General features: G+C 46.1%; 1 protein-coding gene across 6 annotated transcripts in view; it reads right to left on the reverse strand.

Moving 5' to 3' along the window:
- The window catches only part of NOS1AP (nitric oxide synthase 1 adaptor protein), a 288,491-nt gene that overhangs the window by 213,426 nt on the left and 47,239 nt on the right, over window positions 1-27,826 (reverse strand). The window contains exon 2 of one of the 6 annotated variants that reach the window (XM_078078429.1): window positions 4,742-4,893. The exons of the other annotated variants lie outside the window; for them this stretch is intronic. The gene's annotated coding sequence lies outside the window, so the exon portion shown is untranslated. The remainder of the gene's footprint in view (window positions 1-4,741; window positions 4,894-27,826) is intronic. 6 annotated transcript variants of the gene reach the window in all.

A 27,826-nucleotide genomic window follows, 5' to 3' on the forward strand; every position in this document is an offset into this window, starting at 1 on the left:
ATTGTCCAAGAGGCCTACAAAAAAGGCTGTTTCTGCTGAGCTTGGACAGCAACTAAATTGAATCACCTCTGAACACTTTCCAACCTCCCAGGGAAACCTGCAAGGACATTGTACTTTGGGTCTGCCTGTTTACCAATCTAAATGAGAAGCCTCTTTCCATGGGAAATCACAAACTTAACTGTTCCTGGCCCATCTATCTCAACCGCTAATATAATGAAGACACTTATAGCTGTGTTCCCCCGTCTGTCCTGTCACTTGTCATGGAATCAGCTCTAATGAGATCCTTTGCTTATATATCTGCTCCCCACTGAGTCGAGAAATCCCAAGACCAAAGCCCTCATGAATCCCCACACCTAGCACCTAGTATAAACAGGCATCCAAGTGTTCAAATACAAAATGTTCCCTAAGTCCTGAAGGGACACCCTTCCCACTACATTCACTGACCCACACCCATAGAAATCTAAGGGAAACTCCTCTGGCCTTGGAAAACGGTAAGACAACAGGAAAGTGTTTCTGCTTCACTCACAACCGAGTCTTTTTCCAAATCCATTCCCCTAAGTCTCAGTTTTCTCTTTTCTGTAGAAAGATGGAGAAGGACTACATTTGTAGATGCTAAAAACCTGGTCTATCAGACCTACTTGAGCCCAATGAAAAAAAATTTTAATCTGCTAGGCCTTGGGCGGGATCTGAGAATCCCTATTGTTTTGTAATTCCCCAGGTGATTCTGATGCTCACCCTCAACCAACAGGTATCATGGCGCATGGCAGGCCCTATACAAGGTGCTGCTTTTACGTTAATAAACCAACGTGGCACCTGCCTGTAAAGCCAACTCACAGAGCCCGGTTTTAAGATTTGGGACTAGATTATCCCTGCAAGGTCTCATTCTGCTCAATAGAGAGCGAGCTTCTGGAAAGGCCTGTTCCCTGTCTTGGATGTTGTACCCTGATGTAAACCACAGCAGAGATGGCCTAATGCACTCGATGCTGTTCCTCCTATTCTTGGGCGGTGACAAAAACAGGGCTTTTTTCAGCAAGGGCCATGTGGATATTGCCTGAGAAATAGAGCAGAGCAGGTGAACACTCATCACCTGTAACCCAAAGCTGATAAACAGCTCTCAAATGGTAACAGGAAGTATCTACTAGATGTAAAGCACCACAGTCAATTCCGTAGGAGAAATAAAAACTCGTGCAATACCTATGTGTTACTGAGCATTGTGGCCTCAAAAGTTAGGAAGACCTGGGTTCAAATCCCAGCTCTGCCTCTTACAGGCTGAGAGAACCTGGACCAGTCGCTCAACCTCTCTGCACTTTTGTTTTTCTGATCTACAAAGTGGAGAAAATGCCACCTTCCTTCTAGGGTTATTTTTATTGCCAATATCAGAAATAGCTGCAGGCTCCTAGAACAGCTCAATCAACGGTCTACACGGCCAGACTAAATCCGGTGCTAAGATGTAGGAAGTTTAGCACAGCATCTCCGCTACTGAAAGGCTTATATGCCACAACTCAGCTGACAAGTGTGTTCCTGACGGCGGGAGAGGTTCCTGACCTCAAGGGACTCAATTTAGATGGGAAAAGTTAATACACACAAAACAAACCAGAGACCATACATGCATGACATGGTTTAGAGAGTTTGTGATGCAGCTGAACACAACACCTCCGTCAGGGCGGGAGAAACGGAGCAAGACGCAGCAGGGCTCTGGTGGCTAAAGAAGATTTGGATTTATTCATTTTGCAACACCCCGGGAGCGCCTGCTGTGGACCCAGCACAGGCTTCCAAGAGACAGAACAGTTTAAGGACATGGGATCACCCGCCTCAAGGAGCTCACAGCCTCATGAAGACGGGCATTCATATCAGGAAGAGTTCTCCAAGGGCGGTACGAGCTGCTAACGAAGCCGAGATCAGGGGCAGCTTCCGGGGATGGAGCCTTTGAGCTGAGCCCTAGGAGGACAAATGGATAAACAGAAGTGGTAAGGCAGGACATTTCAGGCAGGGAAAGTGGGAGACAGGACACAGGAGACAGAGGTAGGAAAGCATAATGGTGTGTTTGTGGCAACGACAGGACACTGAGCGGGCAAGTGAGCGATAATAGCTGATTGAAAAGAACAAAAATGAGGTCAGATGACAAAGAGCCCACAGCTTACTCAATTAGAGGGAGGAGACCTAGAAAGAGTTATAGAAGGACCCCTGCAGGTGTGCCGCGGGCCAAAGGAGAGCGTGGAATTCTAAGAGACCAAGCACAGAGGCTAGAACGGTCCGACTCCATGCGGAGCCTGTCTACATAGGAGCTGTGAGCAGGTATGCACAGACACTAAGGGTTGAAAAGCTTAGAGGGGGACCCAAAACACCTGGGCATGAGCTGCGGGAACAACCACAAATATCAGAACGTTTAGCACCTTCAAGTCCTCGTGCATCCCTGTGTGCAGATTAAAGCCTAAAAAATCGAGCCAGGGGTTATCGGAGCCAAAGGAGACTCTTCTGGGGAAAGAATCAATGGCTTCGTCAGGACCCATCCCTATGTGACTCAACAGCCATCCCGCCAAAGTAATCAGCTGACCGGGAAGTCCCAGGCTGACCTCACCAACCAGCAGCTGATCCCTGGTGGCTCAAGAATCTCCAATAATAAAAGGAAACAGGTTGAATGTGGAACAAATTTTTCCCTGTTTGTACAATTCGTATGCTACATTGTACTGGGGAAGTTACACTGTAAATAGCATATACTCCTATCTTTTTGGAAATGAAAGAAAAAGATAAAACAGGAAAATCGACCCCTTTGAAAGAAAGATTAGAGATAAACTGCAGTTTGGAATACAAATTTTTTTTGAGGAGTCTTCATTCAGGGATATTGGAGAATGTTGAAGAAAATGATCAATATTTAAAATACCACTGAATAGGGGCACCTATTGGTGGCTCAGTCAGTTAAGCATCTGCCTTCGGCTCAGGTCCTGATCCCAGGGGCCTGGGATAGAGTCCCGCATCAGGCTCCCTGCTCATGGGGGAGTCTGCTTCTCCCTCTCCCTCTGCCCTTCCCCCCTGCTTGTGCTCTCTCTCTCGCTCTCTCAAATAAAAATCTTTAAATAAAAAAATAAAATACCACTGAATATTTCATTCTAATATGATGAACTTTTTGTAACTAAGCACAAGGAATGAACACTCCGTGATTAGAATGGCACCACAGGATAATAGATTGTTGAGTGAACTAAAATCAAACAATTCAACTGAATATGTGCCCAAAAGACAATGCAAAATACAAGTACCTAAAAACCCCAAGTGTATATGGAAATGAAGTATACAGTAGAGACAATATTACTATTCCGTGGTAGGGGGAGATTTACTTAACAGTGCTGGCGGGCACCTGGGTGGCTCAGTCATTAAGCATCTGCCTTGGGCTCGGGTCATGATCCCAGGGTCCTGGAATCAAGCCCTACATCGGGCTCCCTGCTCAGCGGGAAGCCTGTTTCTCCCTCTCCCACTCTCCCCTGCTTGTGTTCCCTCTCTCGCTGTATTTCTGTCAAATAAATAAATAAAAAATCTTTAAAAAAAAAAAATAGTGCTGGGACTACCAAATGCATTTAGAAAAACATAAAATCAGATCAATATTTCATCTTGTATACTAGGACAACAAATGAAAGATCTGAATTAAATTTTAAGAAAAAAATAAAAAACCACCCCAGTACTACAAGAAAACATGGGTGAATTTCTTTACATCTGACACGAGAAAAATCTTACTATGCTTCAAAATCCAGAAGCATTAAAATAAAAGATAAATTTAACTATATAAAAGCATATAGGGCGCCTGGGTGGCTCAGATGGTTAAGCGTCTGCCTTCGGCTCAGGTCATGATCCCTGGGTCCTGGGATCGAGTCCCACATCGGGCTCACTGCTCCTTGGGAGCCTGCTTCTTCCTCTGCCTCCGTCTCTCATGAATAAATAAATAAAATCTTTAAAAAAAAAAAAGCATATAAACTATATGAAAGCATGGCAGAAACAAAAAAATTCTGTAAGTAACCATTAATTTTTTTCAGTGTATTATTATAGTTACATAGAGGCTTGTCCTTATTCTTAGAACATTTATCTAAGTATTTAGTGAGAAAGTGTTATAATTTCTACAACTGACTTTCAAATGCAACAGAACTGTGTATATAAGACATAACAAATATGGCAAAATTATTAAAAATTGGTGAACCTAGGTAGAGAGTTTAGAAGTTCATTGTACTGTTCTTTCAACTTTTTAATTTTTGAAACACACAAAGCTTGATGTGATTGGGTGGAGGTGAGAGGCATGGAACACCATCAACAGAGTCAAAAGACAAATGACAAAGTAGAAGAAATATTTACAACAGATCACAAAGGACTCGTGTCCCTAAGAGACAATGAGCTTCTCAATTTTAGGAAAAAGACCAAAACTGATAGAAAAAATGGCAGAAGATATTAACAGTTTACTGAAAATAAATGCAAGCGGCCCTTACATAAATTAGATTGAACATCTCACTCAAAATAAATGCAAGTTAGGAGCACCTGGGTGGCTCAGTCAGTTAAGCATCTGGCTCCTGATTTCAGCTCAGGTCATGATCTCAGGGTCTTGGGATAGGGCCCCACAGGCTCTGAACTCAGCAGGGAGTCTGCTTGAGGATTCTCTCTCCCTCTTTCCTCTGCACCCCCACCCAGTTCTTGTTCTCAAATAAATCTTAAAAAATAAATAAATAAATGCAAGTTAAAGCTATACAATGATACTATTTCTCACCTACAAGATTAGCAAAAATCCATGCTTGAGGGTGCCTGGGTGGCTCAGTCGTTAAGCGTCTGTCTTCGGCTCAGGTCATGATCCCAGAGTCCTGGGATCGAGCCCCGCATCTGTGAAAACCGGTCTCCTTGAGGGGGATGCTGCTTCTAGGGCTGGGTCAGGAAATGCACAGATCAGCCCAGGAGTTCTCAGCGTATCACAAAGCAGGGAGGCCATAAAAACTAATGGGAAACAATTTTTTTTCAAGCGAATGGGGTCATGTCAAAAGGACCAAGAGCCAACCTAAAGAGTCATCGCTATCAAAATAGGAGACAATAGGAGCATCGAAATGAATAATGGCAGCAAAACTACCGAAGCACATGGGACAGATCATTATCGAGGTGTTCATGGTTCTCCAACAATTCCAGAGTGTGGGACATTCTACCAGACAACTGAACCAGTTTCTTTTTTTTTTTTCTTTTTTTTTTAAAGATTTTATTTATTTATTTGACAGAGAGAGACACAGTGAGAGAGGGAACACAAGCAAGGGGGAGTGGGAGAGGGAGAAGCAGGCTTCCCGCGGAGCAGAGAGCCCGATATGGGACTCGATCCCAGGACCCTGGGACCATGACCTGAGCCGAAGGCAGTTGCTTAACAACTGAGCCACCCAGGCGCCCTGAACCAGTTTCTTCAAAGTCACAGGAGGTTAAAGAAAGGAGGTGGGGGAGGGGGAGGGGCATCCACTCTAGATAATAGCCCAGAGTCCTAACCACCCCGTGCAATGCATGTACTGTATTTGGATCTTTATCCCAACAAACTAAGTATAGAAAGACATCTGAAGATAACTAGGGAAATTTAAAGGACTATGTACACGGATTTTGTTGCTAATTTTCATAGGTGTGTAAGAACAGTCCCCTTTTTTATGGAGATTCATATTCTAGGATACAGTGGGGAAACAGGATCTCATGACTTACATTAAAATACTTCAACAAAATAAGGGAACATGTTATAGATAAAGCAAATGTGGCAAAATCTTAAAGACAATTCAATCTAGGTGATGAGTATTCAAAGGTTCATTACATTACCCGCTCTAGTTTTGTGTATAAGTTTTTCATAATAAAATTTCTTAAAATAGACTTCCCAAAGACCTACTACTGCATACATAGCACAATAGGACCTTGGATTCTGGAGGGCTCACTATTCTCCCCAATAATTCAAGATTTATGGACAATCTGTATGGAATAAAAATTAAAACAGTTAATTCTCATTTTCTTATATGCCCACCAGATAGTTTATTTTCTAGCATTAGGATTTCTAAACACTGAAAACTGAAAGCATGCTTTCTGGACATTTATTCCATCATTAGGAAACAATTTTAACTTAACAGATTAATGTCCTGCTTTATATCGTCTTCATTTTCCTAATTATTTACAAGGGAAAACCATCAGTGAATAATTTTATAATATTCGATCAGACTTAAACATACGTTGAAAAAAAAACATACTTTGAAATTGTTTTGCAAAGTGACAGTCATTTGTAATTATGGTAATCACTAATTTATCTGTTGATAGATTCCAGCTTTCAAATACAAGCTTATCTTAAAATAGAGGTTTACCTACATTATAAAGTGTTTGTTTCAAATGGTCCTGTTTAGAAATGGGTTATTCCACCTTAACTACAAACACTGAATTACTGCTTTATGTCTCTCACGTGGGGACATTATCTGAACAATTATTCCACATCCCTAAACAGGAGAGGGTTCTACATCCCCAGAAGGTCCAGACAATGATAGAAGCCTCATTAAGAATAAAAATTACTGACTTTCACTGTTATTTTCATTGTTTATAGTAGATACACTTAACAAATGGCAGACACGGTGCTAAACACCTCATAACCTCCAGTTTACAAACGCACCCACTAAGACGCTCAGATTTTTCGCGGGGTCACACGGCTCATAACGGGCTAAGCCAGTGTCCTCCACAGTCCTCCTCTGTCAAAGGGAGGAGGCACACTTGTCACTACCAGCTATGAGATTCGGAGCGCGTCACTTGGCCTCAGTTTCCCCACCAGCAATATGAGGAAGCTGGACTAAGGACTCCCCCAAACTCTGAACAGATCAGTCTACTCCTTTCAAAGGCAGTCTTTCAAATGGAAAAAATCCTGAAGTTCCAAGTCCTTTAGCAGAAAGGCCTCCCACTATGCGCCAATCCCGATGGGGCTCTGCACGGATCCTTTGGCAGAACTCCTCAGGAAGAGTTCTGCCCTGGAGTTGCAGGTCAGTGGGAAACCCGTATCCTAGAGAGGAACACGGGGATCAGAGAGCACAGCACCAACATTTCTGCCAGAGTCTGGAGTGGCAGGCAGACTGCTGAGGAATGCAGCGGGCAGATCAAGGCACAAAGGCACACGGGTTCTACATGGAGAATGTGGAGAAGCACCTGTTAAAAGGTATGGGGGGGGGCGGAATGCAGCGGCAGGATCTGAAAGGATTCTTCCCTCATCTCCTGCACCAGATCCCCAATTCTTTCCTTGTTTCATCAACAAGCTTAACAACTGCACAAATGTCCATCGTCTGAATGAACTGTCACTTGCAGAACATAGTCCTCAGTTATGAGTCCTTAAGCTGTCCTTCCACCTTTCACTATTGGAAAACTGGGCTGAAAAAATCATGCGCAAAATCCCTTCTATTTCTTTAGGATAGATCCCCAGAAGCAGGAATTATTTGGTGAAAGGGTAGAAAAATGTTGAAGTATCTACATATATGTCCACATACACACGTATGTATACACATATAAAATCGAATTTCATTCTTAAAGATGTATTTCAGAGACAGAGAGCATGCAGGGGGGAGGGGTAGAGGGACAGGAGAAACCCAAGCAGACTCTGCACTGAGCACGGAGCCCAACACAGGGCTCAATCTCACCACCCTGAGATCATGACCCAAGCTGAAACCAAGAGCTGGACACTTAAGCGACTGAGCCACCCAGGAGCCCCAAAAAATTAAATGGCTTTCTTAAGGTTGGACTAATTTATGCTCCCACCAGCAGCAGAGGAGACATCCTATTACTCATGGAATAGGTTCACACCGGTCTCTGGCCATACACCGGCTATTAGCATCCCCACTGCCTCCCCTACGCCCTCCGTTTCATGTCCAACAGGCCAAGGACCCCCGGTATGTTTCCCTCTCCACGTCTTCGGAGGGCAACTCTAGGCAATCCCAAATGCCTCCGCAAACCCCCTCGCCAACAAGAATACCTTCTCCACCCTCCCACACTCACAAAGATGGAGATTCCTTAGCCCTGGAGGCTAAGTGCTCCAGAACCCACGAGAAAGCTCCCGCTGCAGAACGGAGCAGGGAGACTCACGTGATTCTGTGTGTGTGGGTGTACCATTTTATCAAATTTTTAATTTTAATTCTAGGACAGTTAGCATACTGTGTTGTATTAGTTTCAAGCCTACACTACAGTGGTTCAAGTATACGTCACTCTGTGTTCGTCATGAGTGTCCTCTTCATTCCCATCACTGCTTTCACGTAATTTTTCATTAAAAGTCACACAAGTAGGTTCCTACTGAAGCTGACTGAACCCTGTTCATGCTGGCAATTTGGGTTTTTTTTAAAGATTTGAGAGAGAGAGAGAGCAGAAGCAGGGGGAGGGGCAGAGAGAGAAGCAGGCTCCCCCCTGAGCAGGGAGCCCGATCCCAGAACCCTGGGATCATGACCTGAGCCGAAGGCAGCCGCTTCCCCAACTGAGCCCCCCCAGGCTTCCCTAAGCTGGCAATTTTTAAATAAAAAAATGAACAGCAGCAATCCAAGTCCTTTGCTTATTTTTGCCATTTGGTGTTTTGTTTTGGTTTTTGGCTTTTGTAGAATGTGGAGCCAACCCAGCGACGTCAGCTCCATGTAAACAGAAACTGAAAGCAGGGACATCCCCGTTCAGCCCTCGGGGACCCGCAGGCATGCAGGCTCACTGTGTGCACACTGGGGCCACGGAGCAAATCCTTCCCCGTGAGGCAAACGGCACATCACCTGTGTCAGGCACGAACTGGAGGAAGGTAAAGACCGCTCTGGAGTGTCTGGTAGACTTCCTCCAAACCTCTCCCTGCCCTCCCTCACGGGCTACTGACAAAGATTCTCCCCCTTCTTGGACTCCAAGCAGACCCTCCTCTGGTTATTTGGACAGTGAAATGGTCTAGTTTCTAGGTTTTTCTTAAGAAGAAGAACATGCTGTGAGGGTCTAGAGAGTAGTACCCCTACTTCCCCAAAATGCAGATGACAACAGATTACCAGGCAGCTCCTACGTGACTTGTGCCATCATCAAGACAAGTGGCTCCTACGTTGAGGTCCTAGGAATCCCCGTGAACGTTCTCACAAGCCCCAGGGACCCCTGAAAGGAGATGCTAGGTTCGGTTTATGAGTTTTTGGAGAAGAGAGACCAGAGCTTTTGTTAGATTTCCACGGGGCCCATGACTCAAAAGGACTGAGCAGAGCGCGGACTCATCGCCAGCAAACATACTCACCCCCACCTCAGCCCCCAACCTCATGCATAGCCCTGGACACACAGTGGGTGTTCAGTACATGAGGAGCAAATTCAAAACTGCCAAGTGACTGTTCGTAAACTGGTGGAGAGACATAAGGGTTCTACAAATACGGATCCATCTTGCAGGAAAAACAAGAGGCCAAGAGCACTTTTTTTTTTTTTTTTTTTTTTTTAATGAAGAGTCAACTGGAGTATCAGCAAGGCAAAGCACCTGCTAAGCAACCAGTGTTGATGGAATATTTCATTCTTTTTCTTTCTTCTCCTAACACCACTGTGAAGAAGGACCCTAGGACGTGCCAGAACCTGGAGGAGAGAATAAGGTTCGCGGACTCCTGTGTGATAAGAAAGTGGAGGCCGACAAAGGGTACATGGACTTGTCCACCCTCAGATAGCAAGAACCCCTGATGGGTCTCGAAGGCTACCAGGGAGCAGTGAGAGCCCCTTCTGTGTTCACACGTACAAGCGCACATACCCATGTGACACACACACGTGCCAGGCCAGGCAGCTTCAGCTGCACAGAACCTTCCCAAGGGCAGGAGGGGGATGGCCCCGGCAACTGCTCCCAGGAAGGCCCTCAGTGCAAGGGAGAACCTAAGGGTCTCCTAGCAGCAGCCTGACAAGGTGCACTCAGGGAACCAGCCCCTCTTTTTATTCCGAGCACAACGGCCCATTTGTTCACCAGTGGACTCTGCGACCTGTCTCAAAGGCCCGGAGGAAGGAGGTCAGCAGTCCCATCTGAGGGGCCCGGAGGAATGAGGTCAGCAGTCCCATCTGAGGGGCCCGGAGGAAGGAGGTCAGCAGTCCCATCTGAGGGGCCCAGAGGAAGGAGGTCAGCAGTCCCGTCTGAGGGGCGGCTGGGGATCCAAGGAGTTCGAGGTTCTGAGCTGCCAGGGTCCGTGGGCTTCCCCACGCTCCCCACCCTTCCCCTCAAACAAGGAAGGACAAACACTAGGGCACATGAGTTCATACCTCCCTGTCTACAGAAGGAAAAATTCATGATAAATTACCTGGCAAAAATTTATCAGTTTAAACGAACAAACAAAATAGCTCCCAAGAAGTCGGCTCTCAAGTGTCAGACCCAGACTGCGATCCGTTTCAGCTCAGCAAGGAAATCCATGCACACATCTACTTGCCACGGCCCGACACAAATCTGATAAAGACGGGACGGACATATGGAAGCCTACAGCATCTGGAGGGACCGCCAACGCAAACAGAACAAGATGCACAAAATGAGCGCCCATCCCCAGGAAACCGAAGCCAGCATTTTCTGATTAGATAAGGCCCCAGACATGGATTAATGCTGTCCACGGAGGCACTTTTTTTTTTTTTTTTTTAAAGATTTTATTTATTTTTATTTGAGAGAGAGAGAATGAGAGAGAGCGAGTACATGAGAGGGGGGAGGGTCAGAGGGAGAAGCAGACTCCCCGCCGAGCAGGGAGCCCGATGCGGGACTCGATCCAGGGACTCCAGGATCATGACCTGAGCCGAAGGCAGTCGCTTAACCAACTGAGCCACCCAGGCGCCCCCACGGAGGCACTTTTAACTCCCGTCTTCCTCCCTGGCACGGTGGCGTGTAGATCTGCAAGAAGCTGCAGGAGAGCTCGAGGAACTTTGACAATGAAGTGGGTTTAACTGTGATTCAGACACGATGAAAGACAGGCTTACCCCCCAAAGAAACCACAGGTCTACGTGGGAACCTCAAAACACACAGGGGGCAAGTGTCGGAGGAAACTGTACTTGTCACAGAGGATGCTAGTGGGGAGGGAGGGCGTGAGGGAGCGAAGCTGTCCTCACACCGCACAGGGCAACTTCTAAGACCCCCACCTGTCCTGGATCAGCACCCAAGTCAACAAATCAGGATGCTAACGTGTTCAGTCACCAACCACGCCGGTCCTCTGCCTGCCCAGTTGTCGTTTTCCCACGCGTCATCTCTGGGACACAAATCTTTCTGAAAGAAAGCCCCACAGCTACCACAGTCCTGCCCAACGAGAACGGATTTCAAGCTACCATACTAGGAAGCTATCCTATTAAGCCACCAGCTCACCCGAGAACTTTCTAAGCTGTAGCTGGAGTAAACACAGGACTCAGCAATGCCCAAGGGAGAAAGGTTTGCCCTCCTGGGGACAAAGCGCACTGAACAGGCCTCCCACGGATCGGGTTCGCTGTTCCCGCAAATTCACCAGGAAGCAGCCTGTTCCGGAAACACAGACAGAGGATCGAGTCACCTCCCAAAAGGCATCAAGAATACAAGGGGAGCAGCACCCCACAGTCCTAAGAGTCACAACTACAGAGGGAGATGGGGACACTGTGGCTGGCACACAGAGGGGAGCCCTCCACCGGCCTCTGGAGAAGGGGGTGGTGGCCGTGTCAGCAGGCCACACACTGGAGGCCAGGGCTTGGCGTGCACCTAGACCTCCAAGGGGAACATTCCTGAAGCGGAGGAGGAGGGTCCATGGCAGCCCGAATTCCAGTTTCTGGATCCTCTCCTCCTCACACGGCCTTCTACTTTGTGCATCTGACACCAAGACACCAGGGCACGGGCTTGGGACTGACCTCCCGTGATGATGTAATAATAAACTGGCAATCTGGGGAATAAGCTGGTTTCTTAGCAGTCCCTTCTTCACAGACTGACCTCACTCAGGATAAAACCGGTAGAACGGACCTTCTGAATGCTTTTCTCCCCATTTCCCTCCTGAATCCAAGGTTTTACACGAGTTCCTCTATCAGCCTCTGAGCTGCCCTCAGCCTCTCTGCCTTGTGTCTCTCAAACTGTAGTTGACAAACAAGTCACCTGGGGATCTTGGTAAAATGCAGACTTAACTCGGTGGGTCTAGGACAGAGCCTGAGAGTCTGTATTTCTAACAAGATCTCCGGCGACATTGATGCTGCACCATAAGCCACACTCTGAGGAGCAAAACTCCAACCATCCCAAAGGATTTCTGGACAATTCAGCTTCCTTGGGCCTCTTCCCCAAAAACCTGTAATGGTCCCAAAACAGGTACAAGTATCTGCGATTTTTATCCTGGACAGAACAGAGGCCCCCCGCGGTACAGGAACCTGCCCAACATCACACAACTCGGAAGTCATTATCTGAACTCAGGAAGGGACCAGATTTAGTCACAGCATCCTGCTCTATTTCCTCAATACCCTTAGCACTATCTGAACTCAGCCTGTTTCCATTTATAAGGCTCTTTGTTAGTCTCCTCTCCTCTGCCCACATCCCCAACACCCAGGCCCGTCTGTAAGGCTCTGAAGGAGCAGGGATCATGTTTGTCTTGCTCACTGCTAGATCTCTGGTACATAGATAAATCGCCAGCGCATGGGGGACACCTGAAAACATCTGTTGCATGAACAAAAGCAAACAAAACAAATGGCTTTTTCTTCCCGAAGGAGATAGAACAAGGACCTTGGCCATTCTGGGACCTGGGAGAAGTCGTTCAGCGTCCGTCACGGAGAAGCCTGGGAGGGCGCTGCTGCGTGGATCAGACCAGAGACAGACAGATGGATGCAACAGAAGCTAGCACCCCGCCCCAGCAAGAACTCCTAACTGAGTCACGGGGAGAGGTCTTGGCTAAGATACAGTCCCCAGCCATCCTATCAGACACTAAACTACGTGCTGTTGTGAAGGTATTTTGCACATGTGATTAAGGTCCACCATCCTCCTTAAGTAAAGGAGGTGATTCTAGATCATCTGGAGGAGCCTGTTTTGGGAGCTGAAAGGCCTCAAGAGTAGAGCTGAGGACTCCTGAGGACGAAATTCTGCCTGTGGACAGCAGCTTCAGTCCGTGCCCATGACTTCCAGCCTGGCAGCCGGCCCACACATTTACCCCCAATCGCCTGCACCAGCAGCTCAAAATAAAGCTCTTCACGCCCGTCTTTCCGACTGGCCCATTTCTTTTTTTTTTTTTTTTTTTTAAAGATTTTATTTATTTATTTGAGAGAGAGAGAGAATGAGAGACAGAGAGCATGAGAGGGAGGAGAATCAGAGGGAGAAGCAGACTCCCTGCCGAGCAGTGAGCCTGATGCGGGACTCGATCCCGGGACTCCAGGATCATGACCTGAGCCGAAGGCAGTCGCTTAACCAACTGAGCCACCCAGGCGCCCTGGCCCATTTCTTGGGTTGACCCCTGGCTAATACTACTGCAAAGCTGGGTGATCTTGCCCTGCAGGAGAGCAACATGGCCTCATCCAACACTGGGGGGGGGGAGCGCTCATGATGGAAGGCACCATAGTTCTTTCCATTAAGTATCTGTTTAAAGTGGCTCCATGTCGGGCACCTGGGTGGCTCAGTCGTTAAGCGTCTGCCTTCAGCTCAGGTCATGACCCCGGGGTCCTGGGATCAAGTCCCGCATCGGGCTCCTTGCTCAACAGGGAGCCCGCTTCTCCCTCTGTCTCTGCCCCTGCTTGTGCTCTCTCTCTCCTTCTCTCTCTCAAATAAAATCTTTAAAAAAATAAATAAATAAAGTGGCTCCATGTTTGGCAATGCACTCAAATTACAGAGGAGGAAAGGAAACCGTACCCCCCCACACTTGCAATCTTCTCCCACTGCCTTATGGTTCTCCTGTGTACGTTCTAGGCTGTCAAACTGTCTATAAGAACACTGCCTTCAGAATATTCAAAAATACATTTTTAACTCTCCCACCTTGGAAGGGCATTCAAGAGCAAATTAAAGGCAGGTGCTCTCCCATGGCTGCCCTCTCTGGGAGGCGAGGGATGGACAGGAGAGAGGCGGCGCGCTCCTTGGTGGCCTGAGCCCCACACCACGTTCCACCGCGGGGCTGGCAGGACTCCACTGGGCCACCTGACATACTTTCATAGGCTTGATGCGTAGTCGTCCCGCCAACTAAGGCACGCCTGGACTGCACAACTGTGCTTACCCCAGGACCACGCTCCCCCACAGCCCAGCTGCTGCCAGCCTCCAGTCCCACCTCTCCCCGCGAGGCCACGGAGAGGGGAGGCCAGAGCTCCCCCGCCCCGCCCCATTTCTAGGCACCAGGAATGCTTCCTGTGATCCTATCTCAATTTGCCTTCTTCAGTGACCCCTACCTACCCCCCCCCGCCCTCTACCCAAGACACCTGCCAAGCCGACAGCCCCCTTCGGAGATGCAGCCCAGACAGGAGCAGCACCAGCACTGAAGCGAGACACCATGCAAGAGCCACGTCATCTTCGGAAGGGCACTTCCTCTCTGAACTCGAGCATCTTTTCACTGGAGAGTGTAGCACAGCTGTGATGAAGAACATAAACGCTACGTGTGAGAAGGAGCTACTATGTCCTGGACATGCTCACCGTGCTAAGGTGGTCAGTGTATGGCATATGCAGGCCTGTACTCGGGGGAGTTCTTGGGGCAAACGGTTTAACCTAAGTAGTGAAAACACAAGGAAAACACACACATCCTTTTCTCAGAAGTGACAGCTTCCTCATACCCCTGACAAAACTGTCCGATCAGTCTCTCAAATGTACACGCACGTCAGACGGCCTTCGATGGCAAGCCCTGAGAAGTCAGCTCTGGAGAGTCCAATGACATTCCTGAAGGTGCAGAACACAAGCAAAGAACACTTCTGAATGATCCAAGAGCTGGACGGGCCCTCCAGAGAGCCACGGGTCTGGTCCCGTCAACTTGTGTAGAGATCAAAGAATCAGGGTCCAAAGGTGTGGAGAGAGGCGGCCAAGGCTACACAGACAAAACCCAGTGATGAAGGAACTGGAACCCAGAGCCGCCCGGCGAGCACCCTGCGCTAGAGGCCGGGACGCGCTCACCGCAAGAGGACAATGCGAGCCTTCTGTTCCAATGCTTCCACAGATGCTCCCAGGTCCCTTGGTTGACCATGCCAAGTGAAAATCTTAAAGTACAGCAAGTACAGAGAACACAACCAGCTCCCAGCCCATCAGCGAGGCAGGCAGGCTGGTGACAAGGAGGCAGCTCTGAGAAGTGTGATTACAGACAGATGGTGCCAGTGAGCTGGAAATCTAGAACTGCATTAAATAAGACACCACTAAAAATAATAGGGACCCCAGAGAAAGTCAGGGACCGTACACGGTGCTGCAACGTGAGGGAGCCCGGGCCTTGAGAGTGAGGCAGACAGGAACAAAAGTGGGGGGTCCTTTATCTCCCCCAAGTTGCTACTAACCACCATCACCATCGACTGCCGCCCTGGCAAGGAGGCTGTCCGGACTGCAGGCTGGAAGGCCCGCAGAGATGACCCACGTTCAGCTCCTCCCCCGCCCGCAGCCACGCTCGAATCCTCAGATCCACTCCTCACAAGGGGCAGCGGAGCTTCTCCCCACCCGGGGCATGCATCGGCTTCCAAAGAAACCTCTTCCATTTGGGGCCAGGAACATCCTCCTTCTATGTGGCAGACATCTACCTCTCCTTCCATAGTCCATCAGGAAAGCCTCCGACTGCAGCCACTTTGTTGGCAACCAAGTCACACTGCTGACGTCACTTCCTCCTGATGACATTTAAGTCCCTAGAATTGTTTTCACACATTTTAGGTCTCTACAGCTTAGACCTGTCCTACCGGTGTTGAGACTAGAGAGCCAAGAGTCTTGAAGAAACACACCACTTCTCTGCGGTGGATTTTGTTTCGCAGAAAGGAGACCTGTCACAGGTGAATGTGCTCTACTCCACGGTGAAAGGCAACAGTCCTCGCCCCAGCCATGCCTGGGTCCCCAGGGGCCTAGGACAGGGACTGTGGACAGTTCACTGCAAATCTAGACCCACAATGAGCAATGACCACAAGCAACCCTCCCTCTCCAACAGCCCCCACATCCTCTCCTGTACGCCTTCTGCTCCCCAAACACACCACACAAGCTCCCACTGCACGACTTTTAGCGATCACTTGCTCTTTTGTCTAAAACACTCAAGTCCTACCTGACCTCCAAAAAGCCCCCTGACCAGCAAAAAGAAGCACCCCAGTCATATGTGCGAGACATTCTGTGTCACATTACCCGGTTTCATTTCCTTCAAACCACTCATCATTGCCTAAAAATATCTTGCTTACTCTACTCGGTCTCACCCCACGAGTCGTCAGTTGTTTAAGGACAAGAGTGGGTCTGTCTTGTTCACGACTACATCCCCAGTGCCTGGAAAGTACTCGGCATAGAGTAGATGCTCAGTAACAACCTGTTAACTGAATGAATGAACGTCAGTGAATGGATTTCACGGTTACAGAGCAGGCCCTGGCATCAGACACACCTGGGTTGAAATGCTGCCTCCGCTCTTCATTAGTGCTGTGACCTTGAGAAACTAATCTTATCCGAGATCACACAGCTAATAAGGTTTCAGTATGTGTGCCATGGGGTTTGTAGGAGAATCAGGTTTTTTAAGATCTTAGGACTCCAGCTTCCCACCATGCCTAACAGACACGAAGTCCTAAGTTGACATCAGTAGTAATCGTTACTCATTTGATAAAGATGGTGGTGACGGTGACAGCCTAGGCCATAATGATGACAGGCCATTGACGCCAACGAGATCATCCGTTACCATTCTCGACTTCCACTGAAGCAGTGTGACAAAGGGGAGCTAGCATGGAGCTTGGAGTCAGGAGACCCCAACTTGACAAGCCATTCCATCACTGGTAACAGCAGGTGTGAAGAACAACAAACAAGACGGTAGATTTATGTGAAACAATTTCTAAACTCTAAGGCACTATATTTATGAGTATTATCAATATTAAAAATGTTCTTGTCCCCGGTTTAATATTCCTCAGACACTGGAAGCAGTGCTCATTTCCTTGGGCACCTAAAAAATTATTTGGCTAGTGAACGTGTACCTGGACAGGCACGGTGGTGTATAAATTATTCGGGGCAAAGACTCTCTCGAAACAGCACACTGCAGGCTCAAAAAACAGTACTGTCACCCCTCAACACACAGGGTAACAACCAGGTAGAACTTAACTTCTCAAATAAGAAGAAAGCATCGAGTACAGGGCAGTGGAGGTCCAGAGACTGGGGTTCGAATCCCAGACATCCCACCAAATGGCCAAGGGACTTTGGGAGGTCACACACCACCCCTAGGTGGCTGGCTTTTCAAAGGCCCTGCAACACTTGGGGATAGAGAAACAGGTTCTTTTCCATCCAGAGACACTAAAAGTCTGCAGTTGGCTGCAAGTGACGAGGAGAAAAGACAGAGCCAGATAGTAAGAGAAGCATCATCCACATCAAGAAGCTGTCTTACGGTCTTCCAAGAGAGCAAACTCGGGGCACCCCCTCAGCAATCGTGAGCCTCGGGGTCTTGGTGAGCGGCTAAATCACTGAACCAAAACCAGAACTAATTCCAGACACCCAGCGTGTGTTCTGTTTCCCTCCAGGACTATATCTCTAATGTACAGAGAAGATATGAAAATGAGGTTTCATACAGAATTCTCATTTGACAAAACTTTTCAGAAATTCTCCTGAGCCATACTTACGCTAAGAATTCTACTTTCGTTTAAGGCTTTACCACTGAAAACCTGAAACATACACAAAAGTAGAGCATGAGTCCCAATGAATGAATTCTCATGAACTCATCATCAGTTTCAGTCACCCCCAGCTTGTGGCCACTCTGGTCTCATCCAAACTCACTCACTTCCTCATCAGCCCTTCATTTTAAAACGAATCCCAGCTGACATCTTATTTCAAGAGAAAATGACCCCGTATGCATTTTTTAAAGGATCTTTCTTGGGGCACCTGGGTGGCTCAGTCAGTTAAGGGTCTGCCTTGGGCTCAGGTCATGATCCCAGAGTCCCCAGGATTGAGCCCTGCCTCGGGCTCCCTGCTCATCAGAGAGTCTGCTTCTTCCTCTGCCCCTCATCCCGCTTGTCCTCGTGTGTGTGTGTGTGTGTGTGTGTGTGTGTGTGTGTGTGTGTGTGCGCGCGTGCTCTCTCTCTCTCAAAATCTGGGGCGCCTGGGGGGGCTCAGTTAAGCAGCTGCCTTCGGTTCTGGTCATGATCTCAGGGTCCTGGGGTTGAGTCTCACATCAGCTCCCTCTGCCTTTGGTGCTCGTGCTCTCTCTCAAATAAATCAGTCTTTAAAAAAATTAAATCTTTAAAAAATAAAGGACCTTTCTTTAAACACATCTGAAAAGAAAAACACATCTGCAACACCATTGTCTCACCTAACATTAAAATTTCCTTCAAATAGCCAGTGTTCCAATTTTTTTAAACTGTTCTAATTAAGATACAAATAAAATCCAAACACCTCAATGGGTTAATGGATCTAAGCTACAGGTTTACCTGCCATCTTTTTTCATAAATTATTGGTCATTCTTTAAAAACTCGGGTTATTTTCCCATGGAGTTCCTACAGTCTGGATTTCGCTGACGGCACTCCCGTGGCACTGTTTAATAGATTCCTCTGCCCCTTAGCATTTAAAAACATCTGTTAAATCTGGAGGTTTGGGGCACCTGGGTGGCTCAGTCGTTAAGTGTCTGCCTTCATCTCAGGTCATGGTCCCAGGGTCCTGGGATCGAGCCCCGCATCGGGCTCCCTGCTCAGCAGGAAGCCTGCTTCTCCCTCTCCCACTCCCCCTCCTTGTGTTCCCTCTCTGTCAAATAAGTAAAATCTTTAAAAATAAATAAATCTGGAGGCTTCATCAGATTAGGGTTCATTTTTTCAGCAAGGCTACATCAGGAGGCACATCATGTCTGGTTGTGTCCCTTTCATGTGGTCCGGCATTGCTGATCACTACCTAGATCCAGGAGTTTAGCAAGTATTTAAAATGATAATGATTTTATCATTCCCTCTTCATTTCTTAGCTGTACTTCTATGGAGAGAAGCTTCCCTTTTCCCTACACCAGTTCTTTGGTCATCTTAAAGTACTATTTATAAATGTTTCTTTTACCAGTTTTCAAAATAATGGGTTAATTTCAAAGCATCCTACAAAAGTGGATAGATTTTCTTTGATAGCATTATAAACTCAGGTATTTAATCCTGTGTGATGTATTTCTATCTACTGCAGTATTATCCTTAATGATGCTCAAAATGTCACCTCTTTGGCCCGTGGGAGCCTCTTCAAGTTGGTTCCTGGGTCCTTTTACAATAGGACCCTGGAAGAACTTCATAGCTTCCCTGCTTTCTGGTGGGATAGGATGCTCCAGGCACATCCCGGGGATCTCCCCCAGATCTGAAAGCAGCCTTTTCTCCAAAGAGGCCGGATTCCTTTTAGTGGGAAATGGTATTTGGCAATCATGATCTGGACACCAAGAATGTTCATTGTCATTGTTTATCGGCCTTGGCAGTGGACAAAGCTAGAACACATTTTTTTAATAACGAAATGCTTCATGAGTTCATACTGCACATCCAATTCAAATTCAGGTCAGCAGGGATTTTATTTAACCTGGTTCTCATGTGTTTCCTTCCTACCAATATAATTAGTCGTTTACTCTATCCCACAACAAATATAAAGGATCTCAGAATATCAATGCCAACACCACCATCACCAGTGATATTAAAAAACAGTCTGGAATGTTTTCTGCACTTCTGGTAACTTTATGGTGTATGCCACGAAGAATGTACAATCCAATCACTGTGGTTTATAGCCAGTTGGCAGAGTTCCTCAGTTTCTCTCTGTGGGTTATGCCAACCGGCTCAATGCAGTTAGATTCACTTGGTTTTCTCAGGGATTGCTTGCTTTTTATTTAAAAATTATGTTAAAAATTTACATGACTCAAGGTCCACACTAACAAAACAAGGAATCTTCAAAGATAAAGTTTTATTCCTTTTCCCACCAGGCTATTTCTTCTCTTCTCCTAGAGATTACTTTAATTACCATTTTTTTAATTTAAGATTTTTAAGTAATCTCTACACCCAACACAGGGCTCAAACTCAACCCTGAGATCAAAAGTCACATGCTCTACCAACTGAGGCAGCCAGGTGCCCCACCATTTTTCTTAATGGAAACAAATACATATTCTCTCCTTCTTAGATACACGGTATCTTGCCCTTTTCCTTAATATACCCGAGAGATTACTGCATTACAGATACATCCTCCATTCCCTTCCTCAGACACCACAGTTTACCCACCCCATGCTCTAGGGAAGAACATGCGGGTCAGGTTCAGCTGTCTGTTACTACAAATAGTGCTTCAACAGCACAATGCACACTCTCAAAAAATATTTCTGTCAGGGTGCACCTGGGTGGCTCAGTTGGTTAAGCATCTGACTCTTGATTTCAGCTTGGGTCCTGGTCTCAGGGCAGTGAGATCGAGCCCCGTGTGAGGCTCCGAGCTCAGCGGGGAGTCTGCCTGGCGATCCTCTCTCCCTCTCCCTGCACTGTCCCCAGCTCATACATACGTGCTCGCTCTCTGAGATTAGCAAAAAATAAAATAAATAAATAAATAAACAAACAAACAAACCAGTAAATCTTTGAAATAGAAGCTTAGGATTGCTAGATCGAAGAAGATATGCATAGGTGATTTTACTAGGTATTGCTCATTCCCCTACAAAAACAGGTATGACACCATTCTGCATTTCCCCCAGCAAATGGGAATGTATGTGTCCATGTCCCCAGCAGACTTGCCAACAGAGTAGGTGATCAAACTTTTGTAGTTTACCAATCTTTTAAGTAAGGAGATCTCGGTGTAATCTTGATTACTTTTAGGAATCAAGTTGAGCATACCTTCATATGGTTATGAGCCATCTGTAATAAAAATTCTTCCTATTTCTGATAAGAAGTTCAAAGGTCTATTGTTGACCAGCTTAAGAACAGAGACCTCTGCCACGGGGAAGATGAGGACCACGTAGGATGGCCTATTTGTGAAAAGAGCCACAGAATACAAGCCCCCAGTCAGAAAAGTTTTAAAAAGATACCTGTTACTGTAGCAACCAAAACTACAAGGCACTACAAATCAATCCAATGAAAGGTGGATAAGAAATTATAAAATTTTATTTAAAGACATTCATGAAGATCTAAATAAAGAGATATGCCATATTCATTAACTGGAAGACCGAATATCATAAGGATGTCAGTTATCACCAAAATTATTCTAGAAGTTCAATTTAATTCTGATTAAAATAAGGATCTTTATATCGGTTTCTCCTGTACTGATTGGTCTTTTTAAGTAAGCTCTATACCCAAAGTGGGGCTTGAACTCACAACCCCGGGATCAAGAGTCATACACTCTACTACATGAGCCAGCCAGGCACCCCTGGCTTGTCTTTCTGGCTTGAGATTTTTGAAGAACTCACGAATTCTAAAATTTTTATGAAAGAGCAAAGTCCCATGAATAATGAAGACCATAAGGTTGGGAAGGAATCATCCTACTGAATGACAAGACTTATGATAAAGCAATAATAATTAAAATAGATGTTCTAAAGGAATGAGAGACAAAGAGACCAAGAGAACAGAGCAGTAAGCCTTGAAAGAAACCTCCACATTTCGTAGACGCTGGATATAGGACAGCAGAGCACAGTGAAAGGAGTGAATAGACAGGCTAAAATGGTGCCAGGACAACTGGTTATCGACACAGAGGAAAAAAATAAAATTAGACTCCTATTTCTAGCCATGCGTAAAAATAAATTCTAGAGCTAAATGTGAAAGGCAAATCTTATAAAACTCAAGATATAGAAAAGCACCGTTATGATCTCAGAGTACGGAGAAGTTTTTAAAAGGCAAAGAAAGCATAAATGAAAAGACCAATGCATTTTATATTAAAATCTAAATCTTTTATACCTCAAACGATACGACAATGATAGTGAAAAGACAAGCCAGACTGGAAAAAGACAGTTGCAGTACACATAACCAAGCTCAGCATTCAGATAAAACTTCGACAACTCAACAAGGCAAACACTAAAGACTCCACTGAAAAATGGACAAGAGCGATGAACAATTCACATGAGAAAAAAAAAAAGAATGACAAAACATAAGAACTGATGCTCACTAATAATGAGGGAAACGCAAATTCTGAAAGATAGTTCACATCCAGCATATTCAGAAAAAAAAAAAATGGCTAAGAGAACCAAGTGTGAGCAAGGGTGAAGCAAAGACACAAGTGTACGCCGCTTGTCAATTTACCTCCCTCCAGCAGTCTTGAAACATCTAGTAAAGTGGTTAGCTGTGTGATCTTAGATAAATCACCAAACATAGCCACTCCTGAGCTTCAACCAGCACAAAGTCAAAAGAAAGGCAGAAATGGTTTCAAAATGTCCAAGAATCTGCCACGTGTCCATAGCCACCTCTGGCCAGGTTCTGAACAGGCCCAGGGCATGCCTGCAGCCTCAACCCAGACACTCGGTGGATATTTATTAAACCACCCATCCATCAACAGGACTGTGTTTACGGTTAGCCCTAACAAGCATGATTAGGGACTGGTTCTCTAACTCTGTTTTATGGGTTTTGTGGGCTCCAGGGGAAGAATCAATCAAGCAGGAGTTGACCAAACCTAACCCAGCACACACCGCCAACATTTAAATGAGACCCAAAGTCTACAAAACAAGCAGAGACCACCCTCCCCCCCAACCCAGCCGCTGTCCCCATGGGAGATTAGTGCCAATGGAATCACGTGCACGGGGAGGAAGGATCAGGGCCACCCCGTCAGAGAGCCAAGTCCACTTTCAGGGTGAGGCAAGATACGTTGTTATCGAGGGGTAACAACTCAGTCCCACCCATCAGCTGAGAGCTGAGCTACGGACTGCCATCAGCACAACTTCCCTCTTAGGATACGCGCCTGCGCACGGATGTAACAGACTTTGAGGAAGGCTACAGACCAGCACTTTACACCTACTGAGTGCTTAGTTACAGAAGAACTGGAATGCCAAAAGGAACTTAAGAGTCCATCTTCCCTGGGTGGCTCAGTAGGTTAACCATCCAACTCTTGATTTCAGCTCAGGTCGTGATCTCAGAGTCATAGGATCGAGCCCTGCGTCTGGCTCCTTGCTCAGCAGGGAGTCTGCTTCAGATTCTCTCTCCCTCTGCCCCTGCCCCTCCCCTGGGCGTGCTCTCTCCTGCTTGCTCTCTAAAATAAAACCTTTAAAAAAGTTTTAAATATTATTGCCCTAAAACCTACCACTGTACCTGGCTTGCCATAGCACTCAAAGTACTTACCGACTGCAACAAAATTATCTTTCATGATCCTCTACTCTTAGCACATTCCCACTTGTCCTCTGCTGGGGGACCGGGGTGGGGGAACATTTTTTCAGAACCAGCTCGGAGAGATGGCATGCAATATGGCAGGGGCTCTGGAGTCCCTGTTCCACTGGAAACAGCCTTTCACTGGCCAAGGGATGAAGGACACTTGGAGGCTAGGACCTAATTTTCCTACCTGTAGGTAGAAGTAACAGTCTCAAAGGACCTGCATATCAAACACAGTAATTCAAGTGTCTGAGAAACCGCAGGAGCAGGCAGGCTCCATGAGGAAGGAGGTGGAAAAGCAGGCCCAGTCTGCAGAGCATGCGACTCTTGATCTTGAAGTTGTAGGTTTGAGCCCTACCCTGGGTGTAGAGATTACTTAAAAATGTTTTTTAAAAAAAAAGAAAGAAAAAAGAAGAAAAAGCAGCTGCCAAACACTTGCCTCTCCAAGGAACCATTTCTCTCTGATGGCAAAATACACTTTTGCTGTGGTCTTCTCTTATTTACCATCACTATCACGGGAAGGTGGTTGTAAGGGCCTGCGCCTGGGAGCATAGAAGAGGGATTAGTATTCAAATCCTCTCGACCATTTCATCCAGGAAGGCATGCCATCCTGCACCTTCTGAGGATCTGGGGATTATTTAGTGCTCAATAATGCATGGAATTCGAGTATTCTTTTTCCCATATTAGTTTCATTTCTCCAGATTCACTCAATGCATGTAATACATTGGAACACAAATCATGTACCGGGCTCTGGGTCCACAAATATGAATTACCATCTCCGTGGCCAAAGAAACAAGACAACCGTTAAGGAGAGAATATGTTGAGATGAATAAATGTCAATCCATTAAATCATCAGTCGTAAACTATTGTGCAATGGATAGCATAGAGCTTTCAGAGAAACACTTCCTCTTCTTGGAAATGTCAACAAACACCAGATTTATCACTGCTGGAGTGAAAAGTTCAGTGGGACAAGGTCAGGCCTACAGGTTCTGCTCTTGATCCTGCCATGTGAGAGCAGAGATACCATGGATGAAATCCTCTGTTCCACCCCTCAATTATTCCACACAAACCCCCAATTATGTGTGCCTCTATTTTAAGAAAACCCACTAACTGAAACACTGAACTTCTTAAAACAAGAGAGTGAATACCCTTCAATTTACTCTACAAAAGCCCTCTTCACTTGACAATAGTCTGTTTACCCTTTACACAGCAGGAGGCCAGGGTGGGGGAGACCAGGATGTGGCACAGAAGAGCCCTGGATGGCAGCAGAGCCAACCCTACCCTTCCTTGGATCAACAGCCTGGGCCTTATCACTTTCATCTCTTTGTACTTCAGGCCCCTCACCTGTCAAATACCAGAGCTGAACTCTCAGAACTGAAATCTCAGGTGATCCCCTGAGCTCCCCTCCAACTCCAACACGCTGATTCTGTTGGACTCTTCCCATTCCTTCTGCAGACCATCCCCCTTTCCCGATGAAGTCACATCCCAATTACCTAATGTCCACATACTGGTTGACAGATCAATTAGAGCAAACAGCCAGAACACAGCAAGACCACACGTGGTGCTCACCACGTTCCTGGCTGTGGAGTGCCTGCTCTCTGAGGCATGGGAGGAAGGAACTGGTGTTCTTTCTTCCCTTAACTATTCATCAATATGTTGCTCAAGTGTAACCACACGTAAGCAGAATTTATTCACTACTTGTCTTATGTTCTCAAATATTTACACCTTTTGCTGTTTCATGGGGAAGAAAACAACTTTTAAAATCTCAGCAGTTTGCCCAGTTGTAGGGGAAATGAAAAGATGGTACCCCAATTATGGGAAAATGGAAGCAATGGGGATCCTCAGCAATCCTTAAAAACAGAGCAGCTAAGTAACAAAACTAAAAACTCACGGACAACATCCAAGAAAAAAAATGTGGTGACAAGGAAGCCCCATAATCCCCACAGTACACATGGATGGGGACAGATCAACAGCCAACATGGTGTCAGTGTCTGTGTGGGAGAAAACAAAGGGAAGCAATGGGCCCATGAGGATGCAGTGAGAGGAGAACCCCAAAAGGGTCAACAGGTACTCAGTGAAGACCACAGTAGGAAAAGTGGAGAACCGCATTAGTTGTGCGGGGCCCACAATGAGGTCCAAAGGGTGGGGGCAGCCCCAGCCCCCATGACCTCTCAACGGACTCACCAGGATAGGATCCCACAGGGAGGAGAAACCACCCAGAGCAAAATCAAAATTGAGTGGGGCAGGCAACAGGGACATAGGAAAGAAAAGGTTCAGAAAAAAGTGGGAGCAGGGAACAGCGCCACGATGTTGTCCTAATCTAACTGAAAACAGAAGAGGAACGATGAAGTCGGAAATCCTCCTGAACTTAGAATCCTTTTAAAAATTAAGGAAAACAAGTTCACGTAAAAATTAAAGAAAGTATCAGGGTCAACTCCGTAGGCAGTTCTAGAAGAAAAAGAATAAGGACCAAAATATCTCTGGAGATGTGGGACAATGAAAACATGCCAGAAAGACATTCAAAAAATGTTAAAAATGTAACATTTCAAAAGGAGCTAAAATTACTTTAAAAAGTAAATTATGCAAGACATGAAAACAAATGAGAATTATGAGAATTTTCAGAAGAGACTAAATTCAAGAAAGAATCAGAAATTTTAAAAAGAATCATTTTAGAAACAAAAACTAAACTAGAAGAAAAAAATAGATCTAACAAAACTCCTGAAAAGTCAAGAACGTTTTCAAATGAAAAATACAGATCAAAGGGATTTGAAAGTGACAAATATTGAAGACAGACAAAGAAGAACCAACATAGGATTAAGAGGGGTTCTTGCAAAACAAAATCAAAGCAAGGGAATAGAATTCTAAGAACAGTAACTCAAACTACCCCCATATATATGTACTTAAAACCTCATAGAGAGCATATTACATACCTGAGAACATGGACTCAGAATAAAAACATACTCTAAGAAAACTATAAGGCATATCTAGACCTAGGAATATTGTTCCATGAGCCCTTTCTAAGCATCGTATAGAATGAACTTCAGATAACCAAAATGACAAGACACATGGATAGAAGTATTTGAAGTATAGTTATTAAGGAATAAGGCTAAGTGGGCATTAAAAGGGAGCGATTACAATGTGTAAAGGCTATGCGACTATATCAGTCTCCTACAGCTGCTATGACAAATTATCACACATTTGGTGACTTAGAATAACAGAAGTTTATTGTTATAGTTCTGGAGGCCAGAAGTCCTAAATCCGTTTCACCTGACCAAAATCAAGGGGCTGGCAGGCTGCCCCCTCTCCAAGGGTTCTAGGGGATAATCCATTCCTTTTTCGTCCAGCTTCTGGTGGCCACATCACCCCATCTCTGCCTCCAGGATCACCCTGTCTTTTCCTTTTCTGTGAGTGATCGGTATCTGCCTCCTTCTTATAAGGGCACGTATGGTGGAATTTAGAGCCCACCCGGATCATCTCCCCTCTCAAGATCCTTCATCACATATGCAATCTTTGCCATATAAAGTAACATCCACAGGTGCTAGCAATCAGGATGTGGACACCACGAGGGGCCGTATGTTATTCAGCATACTTCAAGGAGCTAGGACAGCTATTCTTCTGAATGGCAGAGGATAGGGATGGCATATGCAACCAAGGTTTTTGAATGTTTTCAGCATTATAATTGATGCTGGTGTTAGTATCCGCTATTCTGAGACTGCAGCCTGAGTATTATGGGATAGAGCAAATGAGTAATTACGGGATATTGAATTCTATCATCCCCTATGTACTTGAAAACTAGAATTCAGTGTGACAGAACAGATGAAATATAGGTTGGGGCGCCTGGGTGGCTCAGTCGTTAAGCGTCTGCCTTCAGCTCAGGTCATGATCCCAGGGTCCTGGGATCGAGCCCCACATCGGGCTCCCTGCTCGGCAGGAAGCCAGCTTCTCCCTCTCCCACTCCCCCTGCTTGTATCCCCTCTCCCGCTGTCTGTCAAATAAATAAATAAAATCTTAAAAAAAAAAAGATGAAATATAGGTTAAGTAGAAACCTCATAGTCTAGGGGCACCTGGGGGGGAAGGGGGACCTCAATCAGTTAAACATCCAATTCTCCATTTTGACTCAAGTCATCATCTCAGGGTCCTGCGATTGAGCCCCAAGTCAGGCTCCGTGTGGAGTCTGCTTGTCCCTCTCCCTCTGCTGCTCCTCACCCCTGCTCGCACACTCTCACTCTCAAAATCTTAAAAAAAAAAAAAGAAAGAAAGAAAGAAAGAAAAAGAAAAGGAAAAAAAAAGAAACCTCAGTCTTGAGTTGTAGCTGGAAATAGGACTATGAACTCACAAGTATGTTTACATCTGTCACATTCATTCTTGTGCTCTCTTTGTATGTATTTTCCTAGCTTTGCCCACTGAAAACGATCTAGAAATAAAAGTCAGCATTGGGGTACCTGGTGGCTCAGTCAGTTAAGCAGCGGCCCTCGGCTCAGGTCATGGTCCCAGGGTCCTGGGATCGAGCCCCGCATCGGGA

This window comes from Halichoerus grypus, chromosome 7 (assembly GCF_964656455.1).
Source record: "Halichoerus grypus chromosome 7, mHalGry1.hap1.1, whole genome shotgun sequence".
In the NCBI taxonomy this organism is placed as follows: domain Eukaryota; kingdom Metazoa; phylum Chordata; class Mammalia; order Carnivora; family Phocidae; genus Halichoerus; species Halichoerus grypus.